General features: G+C 42.0%; 1 pseudogene; it reads left to right on the forward strand.

Moving 5' to 3' along the window:
- Positions 1 to 18,273, forward strand: part of LOC146339844 (uncharacterized) — a 64,000-nt pseudogene extending 45,727 nt beyond the window's left edge.
- The last annotated feature ends 2,110 nt before the right edge of the window (positions 18,274 to 20,383 follow it).

Here is a 20,383-nt window from a genome sequence, read left to right on the forward strand (position 1 = left end):
AATCCCAAAAGTCAAAGAAATATTATATTGGCCTATATGGATGCCTATAGGAAAGTATCCTCATAAGAATCTCTTCCAGTTCAGCCTTCCATAAGCTGGTGCCCTCCAGAAGTTTTGGACTTCAACTGGCATCAGTCCCAAGCAGCATGGGAATGCTGGAAGTAGACCAAAACATGGAGGACACTAGCTTGGGGAAAGCTGTGAATCTAGTCGCTTGATGTATTTGCATTGCATGTGCAGACTCTCTGGAATCTCTTCAAGGCAATGGCAGTATCTGATACCAGACTAATGTTGGTTATGTGTCATTCCTTTACTCTTACCAGCAAGCAATTGCGAACAGCAGCAAGGTGAATCACAATCTACATTAGCTTTAAGAGCTGGCTTATGAATATGAGATTTGAATCAGCCTTATTCAGATTTTATTGAAAACAACTTTGTCCACCACTCTTATTACTGAAAGCTGAGCTTTGTTTATGAATATTGATCAGGGTGTATGTTAAAATAAACAAGAAAGTAATTAATAAAAAATCAACTATTTAGGGTGAGTAAACTTGATTACTTAAAGATGTACTTTGAATAATGAATATCACTATCCCCAGATGAAATCTGGGACAAAACAATTCTGTTGTATTTGGAGTTAATGAAGTGCTTCTGATGAGCTCGAAGATGCCAGTTTGGTGTGCCTGCCCTGGGCGCATGTTCCAAAAATATTGTTAGGGGAGGTTCATGGACACCAGCTTCAGGCGCCCGGTGGAAGGTTTAGTTATCACTTCACTTCCAAAGCTGACCGAAACATCCTAACTTTGCAGAGGGTAAAACATCTTCAAAGAGTGGTCAATATTGAGGGAATCCGCCTTTATCCAGACCGAGCCAGCCAACAATAGATAATATGAGAAACAAATTTCCCATATATGTCTTGTAAAGAGGTTTAAGAAATCATCTGCATTTTGAGGCTTATTTGTAATTCTATAAGACCAAAGGACTTAGGGCAAACTAGACATGATTGATTCAGGCAGATCTGGGTGTTTAAACCTAGAGCATGGAATGTAGAAGTGGGGGGGGGGATGTTTTAAAGACCCAGTGAGCTGCATGGTCAAGGGGTAGGGTGGCCAATTGTGAATCACCAAAAAAGAGGGCAAAGGAGGATACAAATTTGAATAACATTTCCATATGCTAATTTATATGTGTATATGCAAATTTAGAAATAGTTATTATAATTTAAATAGAAATGCAGTATATCTCACCATAGTGTGGAAGGCTATTACCAGATGACCTGTGTGCCTTGCTCAGTCTGCTGTCCAGGTGCTCTTGATGGGCTCCATGGGGGTCCAGCAAGTCCTTCTGATGGCTCTTTATTTGTATAATGAACATGGATTAGAGACCCCTTGAAATAGAGCACCAGTGGGTAGGGAGGTACGGATTGTTTAAAACTCATTCTGGCTGTGTTTCGTGGATTGTGACGTGCCTTTCATTCTGCAGTCATTGACGGAATCGGATTTGGTTTAGTTCCTGAATTTGTGCAAATCTGCATTTATGCAAATTTGCACATTCAAAAATGCACAAATCCCACCCCTTTGCACAACCCCCCCCCCCCAAATGTGCATTTTCCAGCTTTAGCCTATGGGGTAATGTGCATTTTTGGCCATTTTTTAAAAAAATCTTGCATGAAAAAATGCAGGAAAAGAATTGACAAAACGTGAGCAAAATCAGGAAAGTTAAAAAAAAAGAAAGAAAGAAAGAAAGAAAGAAAGAAAGAAAGAAATGGTCCCCAAGTTGGTGGAATCCGCCTGACAGGGGGAAAGCCAGTCTGCTGTGGAATCTGCTGGTCACATTCATCAAAATCCAGACTGATTTGGTTCCGTTGTGAATAGAGGATTCCTTCAAAATAGGGAACGTTCCCTGGCAACCTTCCAAATACAGGGCTGTCCTCCATAAAAGAGGACATATGGCCACCCTAGGGTGCTGACCCTTATCCCATGCCTGCCTCTCTTACACCTATAGTTGAGCTGCTTTTTCTCCCATCTGGGGCTTCAACACCAGTGAGTCTGGCGTAGGGATGCATGAAAGTCACTTACCTTTTCGAAGGGGTGATTCGTGGGGGGGGGGGAGGTGCTCCGTACCTCCCCGCGAAATCCTAACTCAGCCAGCTCTGCTCCATGGCAACTCCGCAGAGCCGCCAGCCAGGTGCATTTGCAGGCGTGCAGAGCCTGCAGATGCAAATGGTGGCAGCTACGGCAGCCACCATTTTCATTCCTGTTTTTTTGCCGTGATAGGCTATGTAAATATTTACATAGCCTATCACGGCAAAAAAATGGGTGCAAATGGCGTAGCGGCTGCCATTTGTGCCCCTGTCTTTCGCCGTAATAGGCTACGTAAATATTTACGTAGCCTATCACAGCAAAAAAACAGGAACGCAAATGGCGGCCGCCATAGCAGCCGCCATTTGCGTTCCCTTTTTTTTGCTGTGATAGGCTATGTAAATATTTATGTAGCCTATCACGGCCTCCGCAAATGACATCCCTGCATTAGCTGTGATAGGCTACGTAAGTATTTACGTAGCCTATCACGGCAAAAATGGGGAAGTGAAATTTGCAAAGCAGCACGAACGGTACCAGGTAGATGCTCTATTTCGCGCGCCTTTTGCAGAGTGGGAGGGTGGGGGGGCCTCGTTCCGCCATGGATTTTGGGGGGGCCGAATGCACTGGCATTCGGCCTCACTGAGATCCATGGCAGAATCCTCTGATATCCCTAGTCTGATGGTGAGAAAAGCAATTGGGAGGAGGACTGTAGAGACCTAAGCTTCAGGAACTAGAATGCTTCAGCTCCCCTCATCTATAATCCACTAAATTGGGCACACCCTCCCATGCCCTACATCAGGGTGTTTAGACACTGAATCTAGTTTGGCCCTTAGTTTGAGGTACTCCAGTATCATATTGTTGGGCTATTGTTTCATTGATTGACTTGTAACTTTCATTTAAATGACTGAGCCAAATGCTTCTGTTTTAAGTTCTGAATGCTCCTAAATATTCATTGTGAAATTCAATATGGTTGTGTGATAAAGATTAAAGGGACCTGAATAAATTAAGCATAAGGAAGAAAACCTGTAATTTGGCGAGGGAGAGGGCTGTAAATATATCTTTTGTAAAAGCACCAGGATTTAATTTGGTATATGTCTGTTTATGTAAACACTGTGTTCAGGGCTTCACTTAAAGGAAAGAGACAGGGTTAATTTGGCTTTCATTTTAACTTTCATATTTATGATTTATGTGTCTGTGTCTAATTAGGTGTTATTGCTCTGTATTTTTAACTTGGAAGAATAGTTTGGTTTTTATGAAGGGGGTGGAATTCATGTTCACAGATTTATGGGCTTTCAAAGCTCCCATTATGGTCTTCTGGATCACAGTAACATCATGGTAAGAACCATCCATAATTCAGGGCATGGAATGTGTCATCTTGTATGACATTTCGTGGATGTAACTCAAAACAGGAAGCATGGCAGCATGCACATGGAATATAGGACTCATAAACTAGTTAGGCCTGGCAAAGATGTCCTTGGCTTTTATTATCGTTTCCTTTTACTACAGATTTTACATCTATTTTATTCTCAAAGAGTGTGGAATTGATTTAATCAGAGACTAATGGCATGCCTTGTCTTGACAATGCAATTATCCTTTCTTAGAGATGATGGGATCATTGATTTAATACTTATTTCTGTGTGGTGGTTGTTTTCCCTTTATCCTCTTTTTAATCTCAATCATTCAGGGTTCCCACTTGCATGGAGTACGTCTGCTCCATCTGCAGCTTCAGAGGCAGGGACAGCAGAACATGCAAGGTGCAATGATACCAGGGATGGGAACAGTGGTACAGTTGTGTTCCTTCCTCCAAGCATTCCCACTATAGCCCTGTTCACAAATTCACCTCTGTGCATAGGCTAACATGTGGACAGGGTGCAAGACAGCACCTAGAGGCCCTGCCCCTGAATGGCATGCCCCCACCAACAACATCCATGTGTTCAGCACGACGTCAGAACAGAAGAGTCTGCCACACATATAAAACTCCGTATCGAAGCCTATGCACATATCACTGTATGTATATCAACTCCACTTTTTAGCTGTGATTCTGAATTCAAGGATGGCAGGGCCATAAAGGTGCAAATATAGCTGGACCAGCAAGCAAACTGTTTCACTCTTTCCATCTCCACACATTTAGCCTAAGTGCAGAAGCAACTTTACACCCAGGCCTCTGAAATAAAGAGACAAGACAATGACTTTTTGGATTCCAAAGAAGTCATGACTTTGTGCAATGGGCTATAATACTAAATTCTCAAAATTCCTTCTCCCTATACAGTTTCATATTAACCTGAGCACTGGAGCATTTCTTTACACCTCAGATTTTGAGATGAGCAGCATTGGCTCTGGGGCCCCAGAGTAGCCCTTCCTATCTGGTACTTAGTGTGCTGAGGGAGTTTGGCTCACCTCACCAACAACAACCCAACCCCAGCCTCACAGCTTTGAGTGGGTGAGTATGGGTAGGCCTCAAGTGGAACTCCTGCCTTCACCAGATTGCAGCCTTGGTGGGTAGGTCTGAGGAGGCCTCCATCACACAAAGGTGCCTCAAGGTTCTCTCCAGTTTGTTCTTTTCCCCCTTGACCCACTCTGAACCTTGACCCACTCTCACCATTTTAAACAGCTTGCCTACCTACTACAACCTATCCTGGCCAGTGTGGTGTAGGTGAAAAAAAATCCCTCAGGCCCATGGTCAATATGGGCTTTAGAGGAAAAAGTATCCACATAGCACCAAAATATTTGGTGACCTGAGTGGATGAGTGCTGAGTCCAGCATGACTGAGGGAAAGAAGCCAAAGTTTTAAATGAGCTTCCGTCGTGCATTAAAAACGTGGTTGTTCAGGCAGGCATTTGGGGTGGGTTAGGGTATTTAAAAAAAAAAAAATTACGGTAAAATTTTATTGTTTAAAATTGTTTTATGGTGGGTTGTACATCGCCCAGAGTGGCTGGGTGACCAGTCAGATGGGCGATTAATAAATTTAATAAATAAATTAATAAATTTAATAAATAAATTAATAAAGTTTTAAATGGCTAGTTCCACAGCCCTTTCCCTGACACCACTGGCACAAAGACATTCCTTTGGGGCGGGGGGGGGGGGGTTTAAAGGAATGATTATAAACAGGGACATGAAAAGGGCTCAGTTCTACAGAACCTCATCTTGAAAGTCAGTGATTGGATTCTTATTAAGACATAGTACAACCTCACATATATGAACACCACATGCATTGACCCATCTGGATCCTTAGCTGTGTTCGGATCGCCTGAGCACAGGAAGACAGTCATCCATCTGCTGTGCTTGTTGTGGTTCCGTGGATGGAGAGGCCAGCTATAATTGCTAAGAGTACAATTGCTTTTATATGTGTGGGGTTCCCTTCCATCTTACCATGGGAGGCTCCCTCCTCCCATACTGAATTAGAAACTGAGTTCTAGTTCAGCTTGGGGTTGTGGTATGATGCATGTGAGAGTAAGGGAGGTGATTGGCCCATGGTTACCCAGTAAGTGTAATAGCTGAGCACGAATTTGAAACTGGGTCTTCCCTGTCTTAAGAACATTTGTTATTGGGTGGATTAAAAATATAAGTAAATAAAAACTGAAGTCCCAAACTCTAACACTACATCATACTGGATCTCCAAAAAGCTCAATAGTGAACTCTTGTGCCCTATCCTAAGGCAACAATAAACAACTATATAAAATACATGAAGTAAACAATATAATGCATTCAAGCAATGTTTCATTGGCTTGTGAAATTATAACATTATGTCTGTGATGTGTGAAGTGTGTGAAGCACTTCCAACATAATTGTATATAATAAAAAATGTTTAGCTTGCATTTAAATATTACTATTCTTCTGTTGTATTTAAATATTACTATTTTCTGTACATTTCATATAATGTACTCACATTATATTCATATCAATACATTCAGTCCCACCACCCAACCTCTAGCTTTGCATGGCATTAATTGAAAGCTGACTGTTTGGGGTTTATTTTGCTTCTGTCCTAATCAGAGCAGAGTAAAAAGTGCAAAGAGTAAAAGAAGTGGCATTTCAGCTTAAGGGGCTGGTTTGCACATCACACTAAGCCACTGTGGGTTAATTAACCCATGGTGCATTCAGGCAGCCATTTTGACTATTCAAGCCACAACTGTGGCTTGGTGTGTCACACAAACCCAGCAAGGATGGATTGTTGGCATAGTTAACAAACAACCCATGACCCATGGACTGTTCTAGGGTTGTGGTTTGTTAACCATTAACAACCCACCCCACTGAGTTCACATGACACATCAAACTGCAGTTATGGTTTGAATATTCCAAAGCCACCCAGCATGTGGTAGAACCCACCATGGCTTATGTGGGTTGGTGGGCTGTGGTGATCATGTGAGCTAGGTCAGTCTCTCTTAACATGTCAATCCAATTAAAAGTGCTGGCATTGACCTTTAAAGCCCTAAACGTCTTGGTGCCAGGTCACCAGAAGGATTGTCTCATCCCAAATTCATCTGTCCATACCCTAAGATTATCTTCAGAGGCCTTCTCTGGGTCCCCCTGCCAAATGAGGTGAGGTGTGTGGCTACTGAGAAGAGGACCTCTTCAGTGGTGGGACATAGGTTCACCTGTCACCTATATTGTGGACCTTTTTGAGTACCTTTTTATTCATTTAAACCACAATCCTATGGATGTTTAGACAGAAAAAAAGACCTACAACTCCCATGCTGGCTGGGGCATGTGGGAGTTGTAGGCCTTTTTTCTGACTAACATGCATAGGATTGTGCCCTTAGTTTTTAGACCTTCAGTTTTTAAAAACGGTGTTGTGCTTTTTAGATCTTAGCACTATTGGTTTAATTTTTTAGCTGTTTTATTCTTTTAGGGGTTTATGCTAAATTTTACATTTTTATATCTTATCTTATGGTTTTAGCTGTATTTCGTAAACTACCCAGAGAGCTTCATCTATTAGGGAGTGCAGAAATGTAATAAATAAATATGTTGTGATGTACATCTGAATAATTTGTTGTGGGAAGTTTGCCAACTCGGAATAATAATCTAATAAGAATTGGTGCTGACTTTGTTTCAGACTATTCATAGACTGGGTACTTAGAAAATTACATCAAGTAAGTGAAAAGTGGAGTCTACTACAGGATTTTGGCAGAGCTGATCCATGCTTAACGTAAGCCAGGAATGAGAGAAGCTCATTCAGACTGATGTTCTTCTAAGTAATAGACCATCAAATGAAATTACTCCCTTTATCTACAAAGGAAGTTGCCTTATAACAAATCAGACTTGTGGTTTATCTAGCCCAGTATTGTCTACAATATTGCAAAAAAAAACCCTAAATTGGCATCTATACATATGAATTAGCATATGCAAATATTATGCAAATCAGCACCTTCTTTTGTCCTCTTCTTTGATGATGCCTTTCCTCTTTTTTGGTGATCCATAAGTGTCCACCCTCACTCAGTAGAATACAGGGAGTGTTAGGCCATTGCAATAACAACTCTGGAAGTTGCTAAATCAGATTCTTTTGTCAACCCAGCCTAGATCTACACTAGTGCTTTTTGTTGGTGTTTTGTTGTTTATTCGTTCAGTCACTTCCGACTCTTCATGACTTCATGGACCAGCCCACACCAGAGCTTCCTGTCAGCCATCGCCACCCCCAGCTCCCCCAAGGTCGTGTCCGCCACCTCCAGAATATCATCCATCCATCTTGCCCTTGGTCGGCCCCTCTTCCTTTTGCCTTCCACTTCCCCTAGCATCAGCATCTTCTCCAAGGTATCCTGTCTTCTCCTGATGTGGCCAAAGTACTTCAGTTTTGCCTTTAATATCATTCCCTCAAGTGAGCTGTCTGGCTTTATATCCTGGAGTATGGACTGGTTTGATCTTCTTGCAGTCCAAGGCACTCTCAGAATTTGCCTCCAGCACCACAGTTCAAAAGCATCTATCTTCCTTCATTCAGCCTTCCTTATGGTCCAGCTCTCGCAGCCATAGGTTACTACGGGGAATACCACTGCTTTAAATATGCGGACCTTTGTCATCAGTGAGATGTCACTGCTCTTAACTATTTTACCAAGATTTGTCATTGCTCTCCTCCCAAGAAGTAAATGTCTTCTGATTTCCTGGCTGCAGTCAGCGTCTGCAGTAATCTTTGTGCCTAGAAATATAAAGTCTGTCACTGCCTCCACGTTTTCTCCCTCTATTTGCCAGTTATCAATCAAGATGGTTGCCATAATCTTGGGTTTTTTGAGGTTTAACTGCATCCCAGCTTTTGCACTTTCTTCTTTCACCTTCGTCATAAGGTTCCTCAGCAACTCCTCGCTTTCAGCCATCAAAGTGGTATCATCTGCATATCTGAGATTGTTAATGTTTCTTCCAGCAATTTTAACTCCAGCCTTGGATTCATCAAGCCCAGCACGTCGCATGATGTGTTCTGCATACAGGTTGAATAGGTAGGGTGAGAGTGTACAACCCTGCTGTACGCCTTTCCCAATCGTAAACCAGTCTGTTGTTCCGTGGTCTGTTCTTACCGTTGCTACTTGATCGTTATACAGATTCCTCAGGAGGCAGACAAAATGACTTGGTATCCCCATACCACCAAGAATTTGCCACAATTTGTTATGATCCACACAGTCAAAGGCTTTAGCATAGTCAATAAAACAGAAATAGATATTTTTCTGAAACTCCCTGGCTTTCTCCATTATCCAGCGGATATTGGCAATTTGGTCTCTAGTTTTTTTGCCTTTTCTAAACCCTCCTTGTACATCTGGCAATTCTCGTTCCATGAATTGCTGGAGTCTACCTTGCCAGATCTTGAGCATTACCTTACTGGCATGTGAAATAAGTGCCACTGTTCGATAGTTTGAACATTCTTTAGTGTTTCCCTTTTTTGGTATGGGGATATAAGTTGATTTTTTCCAATCTGATGGCCATTCTTGTGTTTTCCAAATTTGCTGGCATATGGCATGCATCACCTTGACAGCATCATCTTGCAAGATTTTAAGCAGTTCAGCTGGGATACCATCGTCTCCTGCTGCCTTGTTATTAGCAATGCTCCTTAAGGGCCGTTCAACCTCACTCTTCAGGATGTCTGGCTCTAACTCACCGACCACACCGTCAAATCTATCCCCGATATTATTATCCTTCCTATACAGATCTTCCCTATATTCTTGCCATCTTTTCTTGATCTCTTCTGCTTCTGTTAGGTCCTTGCCATCTTTGTTTTTGATCATACCCATTTTTGCCTGGAATTTATCTCCGATGTTTCTAATATTCTGGAAGAGGTCTCTTGTCCTTCCCATTCTCTTCTCTTCTTCCACTTCCGTGCATTGCTTGCCCTTGTTTAAAAATAATTCCTTATCTCTTCTGGCTAACCTCTGGAATTTTGCATTTAATTGGGCATATCTCCCCCTATCACTGTTGCCTTTTGCTTTCCTTCTTTCTTGGGCTGCTTCCAGTGTCTCAGCAGACAGCCATCTTGCCTTCTTGGTTTTATTTTTCTTTGGGACATTTTTTGTTGCCGCCTCCTGAACAATGTTGCGAACTTCTGTCCATAGTTCTTCCGGGACCCTATCTACTAAATCTAGTCCCTTAAATCTACTGAAGTGTAATGACTGTTGGAGGACATTACACATTCTGTATATTGATTTTCTAGCCTTATTTCCTGTTTTTTATTCTGTATTATCCAAAATACCACAACAGTCTATTAGTCTACTCTGACTGGCAGCAGACTTTCACATCACCTGCTATCCCTAATCCTTTTAACATTAAACTCAGATCTTTTTGTACCCAAAGGATGGGCTCCACTGCTAAACTATTGACCCTCTCTAATGCATCCAATCTTCTGTGCCACTGCCTCAGTGTTCATCACTGGATAACAATATTTCATATTATACCTTCATTTTGTTCCCACATGAGATATTTTGACGTGGAAAAACACTATATGTACACAGTCTTCATTCAACCAATTGAAAGGTTTACATTTCTATCTTGTTAAACTGAATTTTGCGCAACTTAATATAATCACATTGCACTTTGGAAATTTTATTTAGTAAGCAGAAGAGATTAAGCATCATTCAGCAGCAGCAGCAGCATCTCTTTCTTATGTATATATTACTTTGTGCTCCGAACTTCCTTGAGTAGCAAAATGTTCGAGGAACAGTGCTACTGGGCTTAGTTTCTTTTGAATGAGGAACACTGGGGATTTAGAATGTATTTGTAATATTTGTTTTAATTACAAATATATAAGCAGAGCATTAGTGGAGGCAAAGAACTCCTATAAGCCAGCAGTGAGGGAGAGAGAGAGAGCCCCTGATGCTTCATCTAAAGACAACCCCGTGCTTTTCTTCCCCACCCTGCTTTTCATCTCTTCCAAACCACCAAACTGCTGTTTCTCAGAACAACTCATCTATCCCCTCCCCTTAGCCAGAAGGATGTCATTTTTCTAAGCCCTGAGGTCTCATGTCATTCAAAAACATAGAGGAATTCCCAACAATGAGTAGACGATCTCCTAACCACTGACCCACAGGGATGACTTAGTGCACAGTCCTATCAAGATAGGCAGCTGCCTCCAAACTGCCTATCCTAAGAAGGGCAGGAGAAGCACGGAGGGAATCATTCCCTCTGTGCTTCTCCTGCCCTGCTTTTTCAGCTAGACAGCCAATCGCAGCTGTCTAGCTGCAGGAGCACAGAGCAGGGAAGGAGGCCGCTGTATGACACATTGGATGTGGCGTACACACAGCTATGCCCTCCCCACCCCAGAACGCCCCCAGCCACACCCCTTTTCAGCTGCTCTGCGCTTGTCTTGAGAGAGTGAAAATGGGGCTGTTCCATGCTGCCTCCAAGGCAGCATGGAAGTGGGGGAAGGTCAGTTTTCCAGGAACTGACCTTGGAGGGCAGGCTCTGAGGTCGGTTCCAGGAAAACAGCATATCCTATGGCCATCTAGCCACCATCTAGCAGCCATAGGATTGCTCTCTCAATTGTTAAAGCCAGAGAGTTTTGGCTTTTGGGCAGTATAGAAATAAATAAATGAAACCATTAGTAATCTTCCCAGCAAAAAAAGTGGTTGACCAGCAGCTCTAACAATATTGATACATCTATTTATCTAAAATCCACAGTTGGGCAATACCTTTATTAGGACCAACCAAAATTCCACAGAAATGTGCAAGCGTTTGAGTTCTCCAGAACTCTTCATCAGTCTAGATGGTGCAAAAAAAAAAAAAACAGGGCAGGGGCAAAAAACATAAAAGTCCAAAGATTTGGCCAGATCTGGCAACCATGAGGTCTGCAGTTCAGAGAGTCTCAAAATGGAGATTGTAGAGTGAATAAATAAGTCCATGGTAGGTGTCGTAGGTATCAGATTACATCTAGCAATGCATTTTGGGAGAGAGAGGCAGCAGTGGTTGATCTCCATTGCTGAAAGCACAAAATCTGTTTGTATCTGCCTGTCGCCTTGGGTGAAACACACAGGTTCCTGAGTCACATAGGGCAGAAGTGCAGAGAAACATGACAGTCCCTGTACTAGCTGGAGATCAATTTTAGGTGGTGTACTACGTAAAAAAAAAAATAGTCAATTGAGGCTAAATTGTGAGTACTACCTAGTTGGAGGGGATGGAACCCTCAGTTGAATGAATTAGTCCATGGTAGGTGTTGCACATATCAGATTCCTCTGGTGGTAGATTCTACTCTTAACAACTACATGCTGTATTTTCCAAAGCTCATAAAAATGCATAGAACACAGTGGGACTTAGATCTGAGTAAAAATGCATAAGATTGAGCTGTAAACTCTGTATATAATGAATAAGAATACAAGCAGGTATCAGAATATACCATGCAGAAACATATTTTAATTAAGTTAAATGAATTAGAGAGCAATCTTAAGTGCTGGCGATGGGAGGTGATCCACCATTTCTAAAAACTGGCTGGCTCATGATGGCGAGGGTGAGGTAGGGGGCACCTTTTTATTGCCTTAGTTTTTCCCTGGTGGATCTTTTTTAAAAAACAAAAACAAAATCTCCCCATTGAAATGGGGGGAAACGATACCAGGCACGGAGTATTTGAAAGAATGGAGGGGCATTGTATCCAGTGGATCCAGCTCCACTTCTCCTGACCCACTCCCAGAATGGCCCATTTAGATTTACATCTGCAGCAATCTCCACAACTGGGGCATGTGGGGCACAGCAAACATGTCCCACCAACAGCTTTCTGTTGGTGAAAGGGTGCCTTTTCCCCATCCTAACCCCCACCAGCCAGAGAATATGCGAGTTAGGAGTGCTGTCTTAGATACCAGTTCTACTCACCTTTTATACTGTAGCACTGAGCAGTAGTTTATGCAATTGCTCTATGTTTTTCCTGTTTTGTGAAATTTTTAATTCAGATCAATAAAACTTTTTTTAAAAAATCACCCTCATGGCCTATCAACTAACAAATCAGTCAGACTGAGGATGTTAAGGCCAGGAGCTGAAGTATGGAGCTTAATTATCAGTTCTTATCAAAAGTGTCAGTGGACCAGTCTTTGCTAGTAAAATATGCAAACCAAATGAGTAAACAATATCCATAAATTATTAGCATTTGGAATTTAATTTTCAGCAGTTTCATTGGCATACGGAATAGCTTAGTCACTGTCACTTAAAACACTTCATCATTTGAAAGTTGCTGGAACAGCTTCCAACCTAATTTAGGCAGCGATTCCTTCACGGCCCTAACTGGAATTCATAAATGCATAATCAGCTCTTGGTGACATATAAATCTCACACCACTATAATAGATGTTTGATTATACAACTTCACTAAGATTGCTTCTAAGGGCTAGGCAGTAAAAGCTACATTGGGGCATGTACAGACTTGTGCCTTCCTTACAGCTAGGCACATCACCAGCGTTTTTAGCCTGGGTCATGCCCTGATCAATCAAGACATTTTGCTGGGATAAAGAAGGTATGACTCATATTGAACTCTGGTTCCCCATGAGTTTTTGTTTGTTCCTCAAGGGAGAAGAAACAATGACTTGGTTCAAATGGAGCAAAATATTATAAAAAATATCCCCCGCCCACCCACCACCACCGTTTAAAGAATCGTGCACACAGATCTTTGGGGCTATATGCATGAAGCCTTTTTTCAAAACATTGGGAACACTCCTATCAGCTGTTCTGGGACAGCACAGCAGTGTTGTAGTGCTAAATATTGAAGTGCAGATGCTCATCATGATGCTCCCCATAGCCACACCCCCAAAGAGAGTCCAAAATTGCAGGCAGCTGTGTTGATCCATATTGACAAACACGTTCTACCAGTTTTCATCTCCACCCGGACAGGTCTTTTGTAAAGCCAATGGGTTTTAATTTTCTGTTCTATCTATCAACCAGCTCCAAAATACTTCACATTACAACAGGAAACAATATATTGTTGGGGAAAGTCATCCCCCTCTCCCAACACACACACACACACACACACACACACTCTCTCTCTCTACTGTGAGGATTGCAACTCAGAGGCAACAGGGAATTCTGAGGGGGTGGCAGATCATGTCAGCAACCTGGCTAATCAAAAAGTGCCAGTGCTGTGTTCCTATGAGTTCTGGCTCCACTACACCACCTGAGTTAGTACTCCCTCCTTGATGAACAGTTCATTGGTAAGATTACTACTTTTAGACCACCTGACTTTATTCTGTGAGCGTTCATCCCCTACAACTACTAAGTAATGCAACCTAAAAGTTCTGTTGACTTATTTTTTACTGAGTACATCCTCTGCTAGGAACCACCCCCTCACTCACACACACACACACACACACACAATCAGATACACATATACTCCTTTAAAAAATCTATGTTGATGTCAGAAGCAGCGCAGTAAGATTTTATGTCTCTAAAATTGAAAGACAAATGCACACACACACACACCCCTATACTGGATATACTTCCAGTTCAGAACACTTCTTCAGCCTTTCTGCATATGGGGTCCTCTTTTCATGTTTCATCAACTAATATAAACATCTATAAAGTTAAAGAAAATGTTTACACATAATGACAGACTGTATTCAGGTTATTATAAAAGGATAATTATAAAAAGGATCTTCTACTTTTCTTGGCAGAAAATTCAGAGATAAGATGATCAAAAGTAATTTCTCTCAGAAGATCCCATTCTGTAGACTCCACACTATCAGGCCTATTGAGGAAGATCAGCTCTAGCTTCCACTGCAGTTACTGTTCTGCTGTGTCCCAGATCTAGGCTGAATGTAGACTGATGAAATGTGCTAGACCTCCATTCCTTGTCTTTAGCCACTCTGAAGCACAGGCATAGGCAGCAAAGCCCCTGTCGCTGGTCAAGAAGAACTCAAATAGGATCAAAGACAGTCAGAAACAATTAACACCAGAGCCGATTAGGAATTAGCTTTCTCAGATAATCTGTCTGGCCTGGCCACGACTCCTCTCAACAAAGGCAAAAAGGGGAGAGGAGATTAGATGGATGGATGGATGGATGGATGGATGGACAGAGACAGACAGACAGACAGACGAGATGTGAGAGCAGGTGATTTCACCTCTAAAACACTAACCTTTTAAATCCTAATCTTTATCTCAGAGAGCTCCATGTCGGAGCCTCTGAGATACGCAAAGCCCTGCTGGATTCATATGGCATTGGCAGGGCAGAAATGAGGGAGGACTGGCATTTCTACTTCTTTTCCCTTCTCCCTGGCCATGTTTATTATTATCTAAACTGGTAGTTTAACACCTGTTTAGGCCTCAGGAAATTCTATCTGTTGCAACCAACATCTATCTTTAATATAAGGGGAGGAGAAGGAACATAGGAAGCTACCTTATACCAAGCCAGCTGCATTTTATTGATTCAGATTTGGGAACACATTTTGTGGGAGAAGTGATGCAAGAGCTATGTAAAGCTTTAGGTATCCAACAGAGGTTTCATACTGCAGGTCATCCTGCATCTTCAGGATTAGTAGAACGCACCAACAGAACTCTCAAAGAGGCCCTTCGTAAACAAGTAAAGCCACAGGAAAAGACTGGGATGAAAAATTGTCTTTAGTTTTGCTAGCACTAAGGGGATCAAAAGCAATACATGGCTATACTCCTCATGAAGTAATGACAGGCAGGCACATGCCGGAGTCTTGGTGGCTTGGAACAGAACTTCCTAGTTCATGGGAAGACAAAGTAGTGACTGATCAGTGGGTGCAAACTTTAGTAGAAGAGATTGCTAAGTTGCACAAACAAGTAGCTCTCCACCCAGGAGAAACACAGGGCCAAGTAGATAAAAGAGGGAATGGGTCAAGAAGCCCATCCAATGGGAAACTGGCCAGGTAGTCATGTATAGGAAGTTTTCTGTAAATGAGCATTCCCTAACACATAAATGGGAAGGTCCAGTTCGAATAATAAACAGAGTAAGTCCCATGGTGTATCAGGTGGAAATTCCAAGAGGGAAAAGAGGCAAGCCATGGAGAAAGTACCTTCACACGTCCCAACTAAAAGAGTGGAAGGGAAAACCCCCAGACGCTCCACTTCCTCCTGAATCAGCCATTCCTTCCACTGAAGGTACCTTTGCCACAATTGCATCTCTCTCCCATAACCTGTGTGCTATGGCTGACAGAGAAGAAGTACTTTTAAGAGACACGTTCATGTCCAATTTGTAATTTTGTTCTAAGTTGTTTCAATGATTATCAAAATAAACACTAAACCAAAAAGAAAAAAGAGATTTCTGAAATGATAGCCAAGTTAGATATTAACCCTGTACCCTGAAAAAACAACCCAATCTTACCCCTCAATTAAGAATATAAATAATTTTGTGTGTTTAGTATACAACGGGGGGAGGTGCGGGAACTGCAATCTCTGCTTTTCCCTACCAGGCACAACCTCCTTACCAATAAGATGTGGCAGTTACTGTTGATACTGAGTAATGGAGCAAGAATATGCAATGGATGGATCTTTGCCAGGAATGATGGCCCTGATGTCAACACCACCATCCAGCTTAATCATTGGACTTGTTTTCCAAAAGGCAAAATCCAGAGTACCAGATTGCTGTGCCACATGCATGGATTATATGACAATGTACTCCAGCACCCACATATAGCTCAGCGGTTCTACCACTGCCATTTGAGCTCCCCAGGCAATTGCCCTTTGGAACATTTAGCTAACTGCACCATAACTAACTCAGGAAAATTTAGACAGTTCTGCTACAAGCCTGTACCTGTAAGTGCCAGCACCCCGATGTTTTGTATGCCCATATTTCCCTAATCAAAGACACTGGAACATGAACCCAACAGCAGTAAAAACAAAGACTGTGCTATCACTTTTCTTGCTGCTGCAACATAGACAGTAAATACACCCCTCTACATAACAGTTGTAATACGAACCCAAAACATCCCACCGCCAGCAAATGAACTCCTGCTATCTCTAATTTCTCCATCAGGAAGAAATTATTCTCGCAGTATAGCTAACTGGGACTTATGGAACTGGGAAATAAGTACAGATGATTTTAGTAAACAAGGACCTTTAGAATGGATTATCCAAATTCAAGGAACGCATTGTGATGCTCGAGCATCTTCAATCCAGTTTAAATGGTATGGGTATGTTACCATCGCAAAAAGTAAAAGTGAAATAGGGGAATATAAAGTAGAAATTGCTTCAAAAAACAAAACAGTGTTTAAATTAACCCAGTACTCTCAGATCTTCCCTCTTTATGCCATGTGAAGAACCCTGTTGTAGGTTCATATGTGCTAAAATGCAATCAGCCTGAACAACTAGTCTTGCACCCCAAAACACCCTTAAAGGAAATCCAAGTATACTTTGAAGGAATGAACATCTCTGAGAAAATACCACAGTGTGCTCCCTATCTTAAGATTAGCCACATCGGATAGGATTCTTGGGTAAGAATGTGGAGTAAAATTCAACTAAGGAAAAGAGTTAAAAGAGACTGGACAGGATGGCTAGGAACAGGAGTGTGCTTTTTAGATGCTGCTAATATAGAAGTATTACAAAATAAATTATCATATTCAACAAAAGAATTAGGCAAGGTGGCATCACCACTCACCAAATCATTCACACAGCTCACTAAAGAACCACAAGCCATAAATAAAATGTTACCAGTGTGGGAGTCCCTAATGGAACAAGATAATATTCATATTGCGATGAGCCTGCAGTCGCTACAAGACAACATTTCATTAGCCATGCATTCAAGCTCAGTCTCTTTCACAGACCATAGTACTAGAAATGATTAGTAGAACTGCTGTCATAGGCCACATTCCCATGGAAGTAAAACACTTAATAAAGTCAAACCTCTCCTTGAGAGAAATAACTCTAGAAGCATGGTGGATGTTAGTAAATACTACATACCACTATCCCCAAAACATGCTCTGTTTATTAATAATCACTGTAGATGCTGCTGAAGTCTTTCCCATCTGTCCAGTAGTTTCATATGGGAATCAAACCAACACAAATTCTGTAATGTATTCAAAAGATACCTACCAATGGGCTCGTATGAGAGAAGGTGATTGGGAAACCATTAATGTAGAAGGATGCAGAAAACAAAAAGATTTAGGATTTGTATGTGAGGATGATAGTTTTGAAGCTCATAAAGATTGTTTTTCTCCACAACTTGTAAACAATTCTTATTGTTATTTTAATGTAATTCAAGAAAATAGTTTTCAGTTGTATTGGAAAAGGATGTATTTGCATCCAAACCCACTGCGATTTCATCATCATCAACAATGTAACCATACAGCCTATGCTATTCTATATCAAGTACTGTTTTTGCAATATTAGTTTCGTGCAAGGATGTGATTTTTCTTTCCACACACCTTTGGACTACGGAACAACACCTAAAAGCATTTCCCCCTCTTTTCACTACCCTTACCTCCGTATCTCTTGGTTTTGGTATCTCTGTCCTTAGAAACCTTCTCTCTCACCCTTCCATACAAGAAGAACTACTTAGAGTAAAAGAATTAGGTAACAATGCAGTGATACAAGTCAATCATGCCAGTCAAGTTGTTAATCAAATTTTAGCCAAAGTAGAAACAGCTGCTAACCATTCTTGGTGGGAAACACTTCTTGGTTGGAGCCCTATAGCAAGAGGAGTTTTTTCCATTGCATTACACCCCATTGTGGTGATATTGGCCGCGCAAGTGATTTTATGAGGATGTATGATAGCTTTAGCTTGCTGGATGAAGCACCAAATGCACAAACTTCACAACATAGAAATACAGATGGCAGCCACCAGAAAGATATTATAGTGTTGGGAGTGAGTTCTATGTCCTCACCGCAACAACGGGGGGAATTGTTACAAAGTACCCCAAAATTCTGCTGATCTGGGAAAATGTGGCCTGTATCTGGATGGGGACTAAGGTTCTTTGGTCTTGGAAAAGGGCAGAAAAACAGGTCCCATAGGATGTTAGGCCTTGCACAACCCAAAAGGAGATGCAGACTTCTTGCATAAACTTTCTGGCCAGCCACTGTGCTCTCATTGCCTTAATTCCTCAGTTAACACTTGCAAATTTCAGATCTTGCCTCAGGACAATTACAGAAGTCCCCACCATGAAAATATTTTATGCTGATTTCTAACCTTCCTGTTTAAGCCAAATAGAAAGAAAAATAAAGAATTCAATGCCTTTTAACGCTGTAAGAAACCCAATATTGTGTAAGCAAGCATGCCTACATGATACTTTTATCACTTTTACTTAAGACCATCACCAAAAATCCGCTTGGCGACCTGTGAAAGCCAGAAATATGCACCCATCAACTCCCATCAGGAAAGAGAATCCCATTGTCTTCTTTCTTCCCTTAATGTATGACATCTAAAAATCCATTTTCCAACATCCTTGAATAATCTTGAAAGAAAGACTTGTTTTGTTTTATTCTGATTATTACATCCTGAGAGAAAAAGGATAAAAACAGCAACCCAAATTCATAGAACAGCAGCTAGGGAAAGAAGGAAGGAGGACACCTTCCATCCTTTCTGCTCAGAAGAGCACCCCCCCTTTTTTCCTCCCTTCTTTCTCCCCTTCTTTCTCAGAGAAGGAACTCAACAGAGCTTCCCATCACTTCACCAGCCAGCCGATAAGGAGAGGTAAATTCTTGTATCATCTTTTCTTCCCCTTCTCTCATCCCTTTTCCTAATATCCCACCCAATACCAAACTCCAAAACGCCAAGGCTTTAGCTCTTTCTCCCTCCACTTTCTCCCCAAACCCTGCATTTCCTCTAAAACTATCTCTATCAACCCCCCCAACAGTCTGTTACTCCCCCATTCAAATAATCCCAAACTGAAAGTTCCTTCCCCCCTTCTCCCCCTTTCTACACATACAAACACACACACACACACACAATTTCCTATGCATCCCAGTGTGCTTCACAACTGACTTTAAATGCCTGTCTTTTAACCTTTTGAGTGTTAATGTATGATTCTAATTCCCCAAATGTATGCATAGTTCTAATTTCCCTCTTTGTGATTTTAATTCATGTCAATTCTTCTTTATAAATCAAAGATTTGCTTTCAAAGACCTTGTTGTGGTCTCTGACTCTCTCAACTTTTGGGGGGTATCAGGTTTTCCTAAGCACCCAGAGTTCAACGCTAAAAGATCCCTCAGGTATGTGTTTGGTTTACATGTATGTGATATGCATGTCCATGTAAATTAAAGCATACTTCGTAACAATTCAAAGTGCTGGTTTTGACCTTTAAAGCCTTAGGGCGCAATCCTGTTCAAATAGGCGGCCACCTCCAAGCTCGGAGGCGACCACCTTTCTAATGCAGGGCAGGAGAAGCATGGATGGGGATCATTCCCTCCATATTTCTCCTGCTCTGCATTTTCGGCTAGACAGCCGATTGCCGATTGCAGCTGTCTAGCCACAGGAGGGCTGAGCAGGGGAGGAGGCTGCTGTACAACACATTGGATGTGTTGTACAGGCATTTCCGCCTTCCCCGCCCTGGAACGCCCCCCGGAATGCCCCTTTTCATCCGCTCCACACTCCTCTTGCGAGTGAGGAGCATGGGGTGTTCCGCGCTGCCTCCGAGGCAGCATGGAAGTGGGGGAAGGTCGGTTCTCCAGGAACCAACCTCGGCGCACGGGGTCTGAGGCTGGTTCCTGGAAAACCAGATATTCTCTGTCCATCTAGCTGCTGTCTAGCGGCCATAGGATTGCTCCCTTAAACAGTTTGGGACCGAGTGACTTGAAGGACCACCTTCATCCATATCCATACCAGCCTGCCCGCATTTTAAGATCAGAAAAATAGGTCCTTCTCATTTGCCCACCCATGAGAGCAGTTAGGTGGGTGATCACACGTGAGTGGGCCTTCTCTGCAGTGCCCCCACACCTTTGGAACAAGTTGCCATCAGAGGTCTGCCATTC

The sequence above is a fragment of the Heloderma suspectum genome, chromosome 7 (assembly GCF_057233095.1).
Source record: "Heloderma suspectum isolate Gila_16-S chromosome 7, 16-S_ref, whole genome shotgun sequence".
Lineage (NCBI taxonomy): Eukaryota > Metazoa > Chordata > Lepidosauria > Squamata > Helodermatidae > Heloderma > Heloderma suspectum.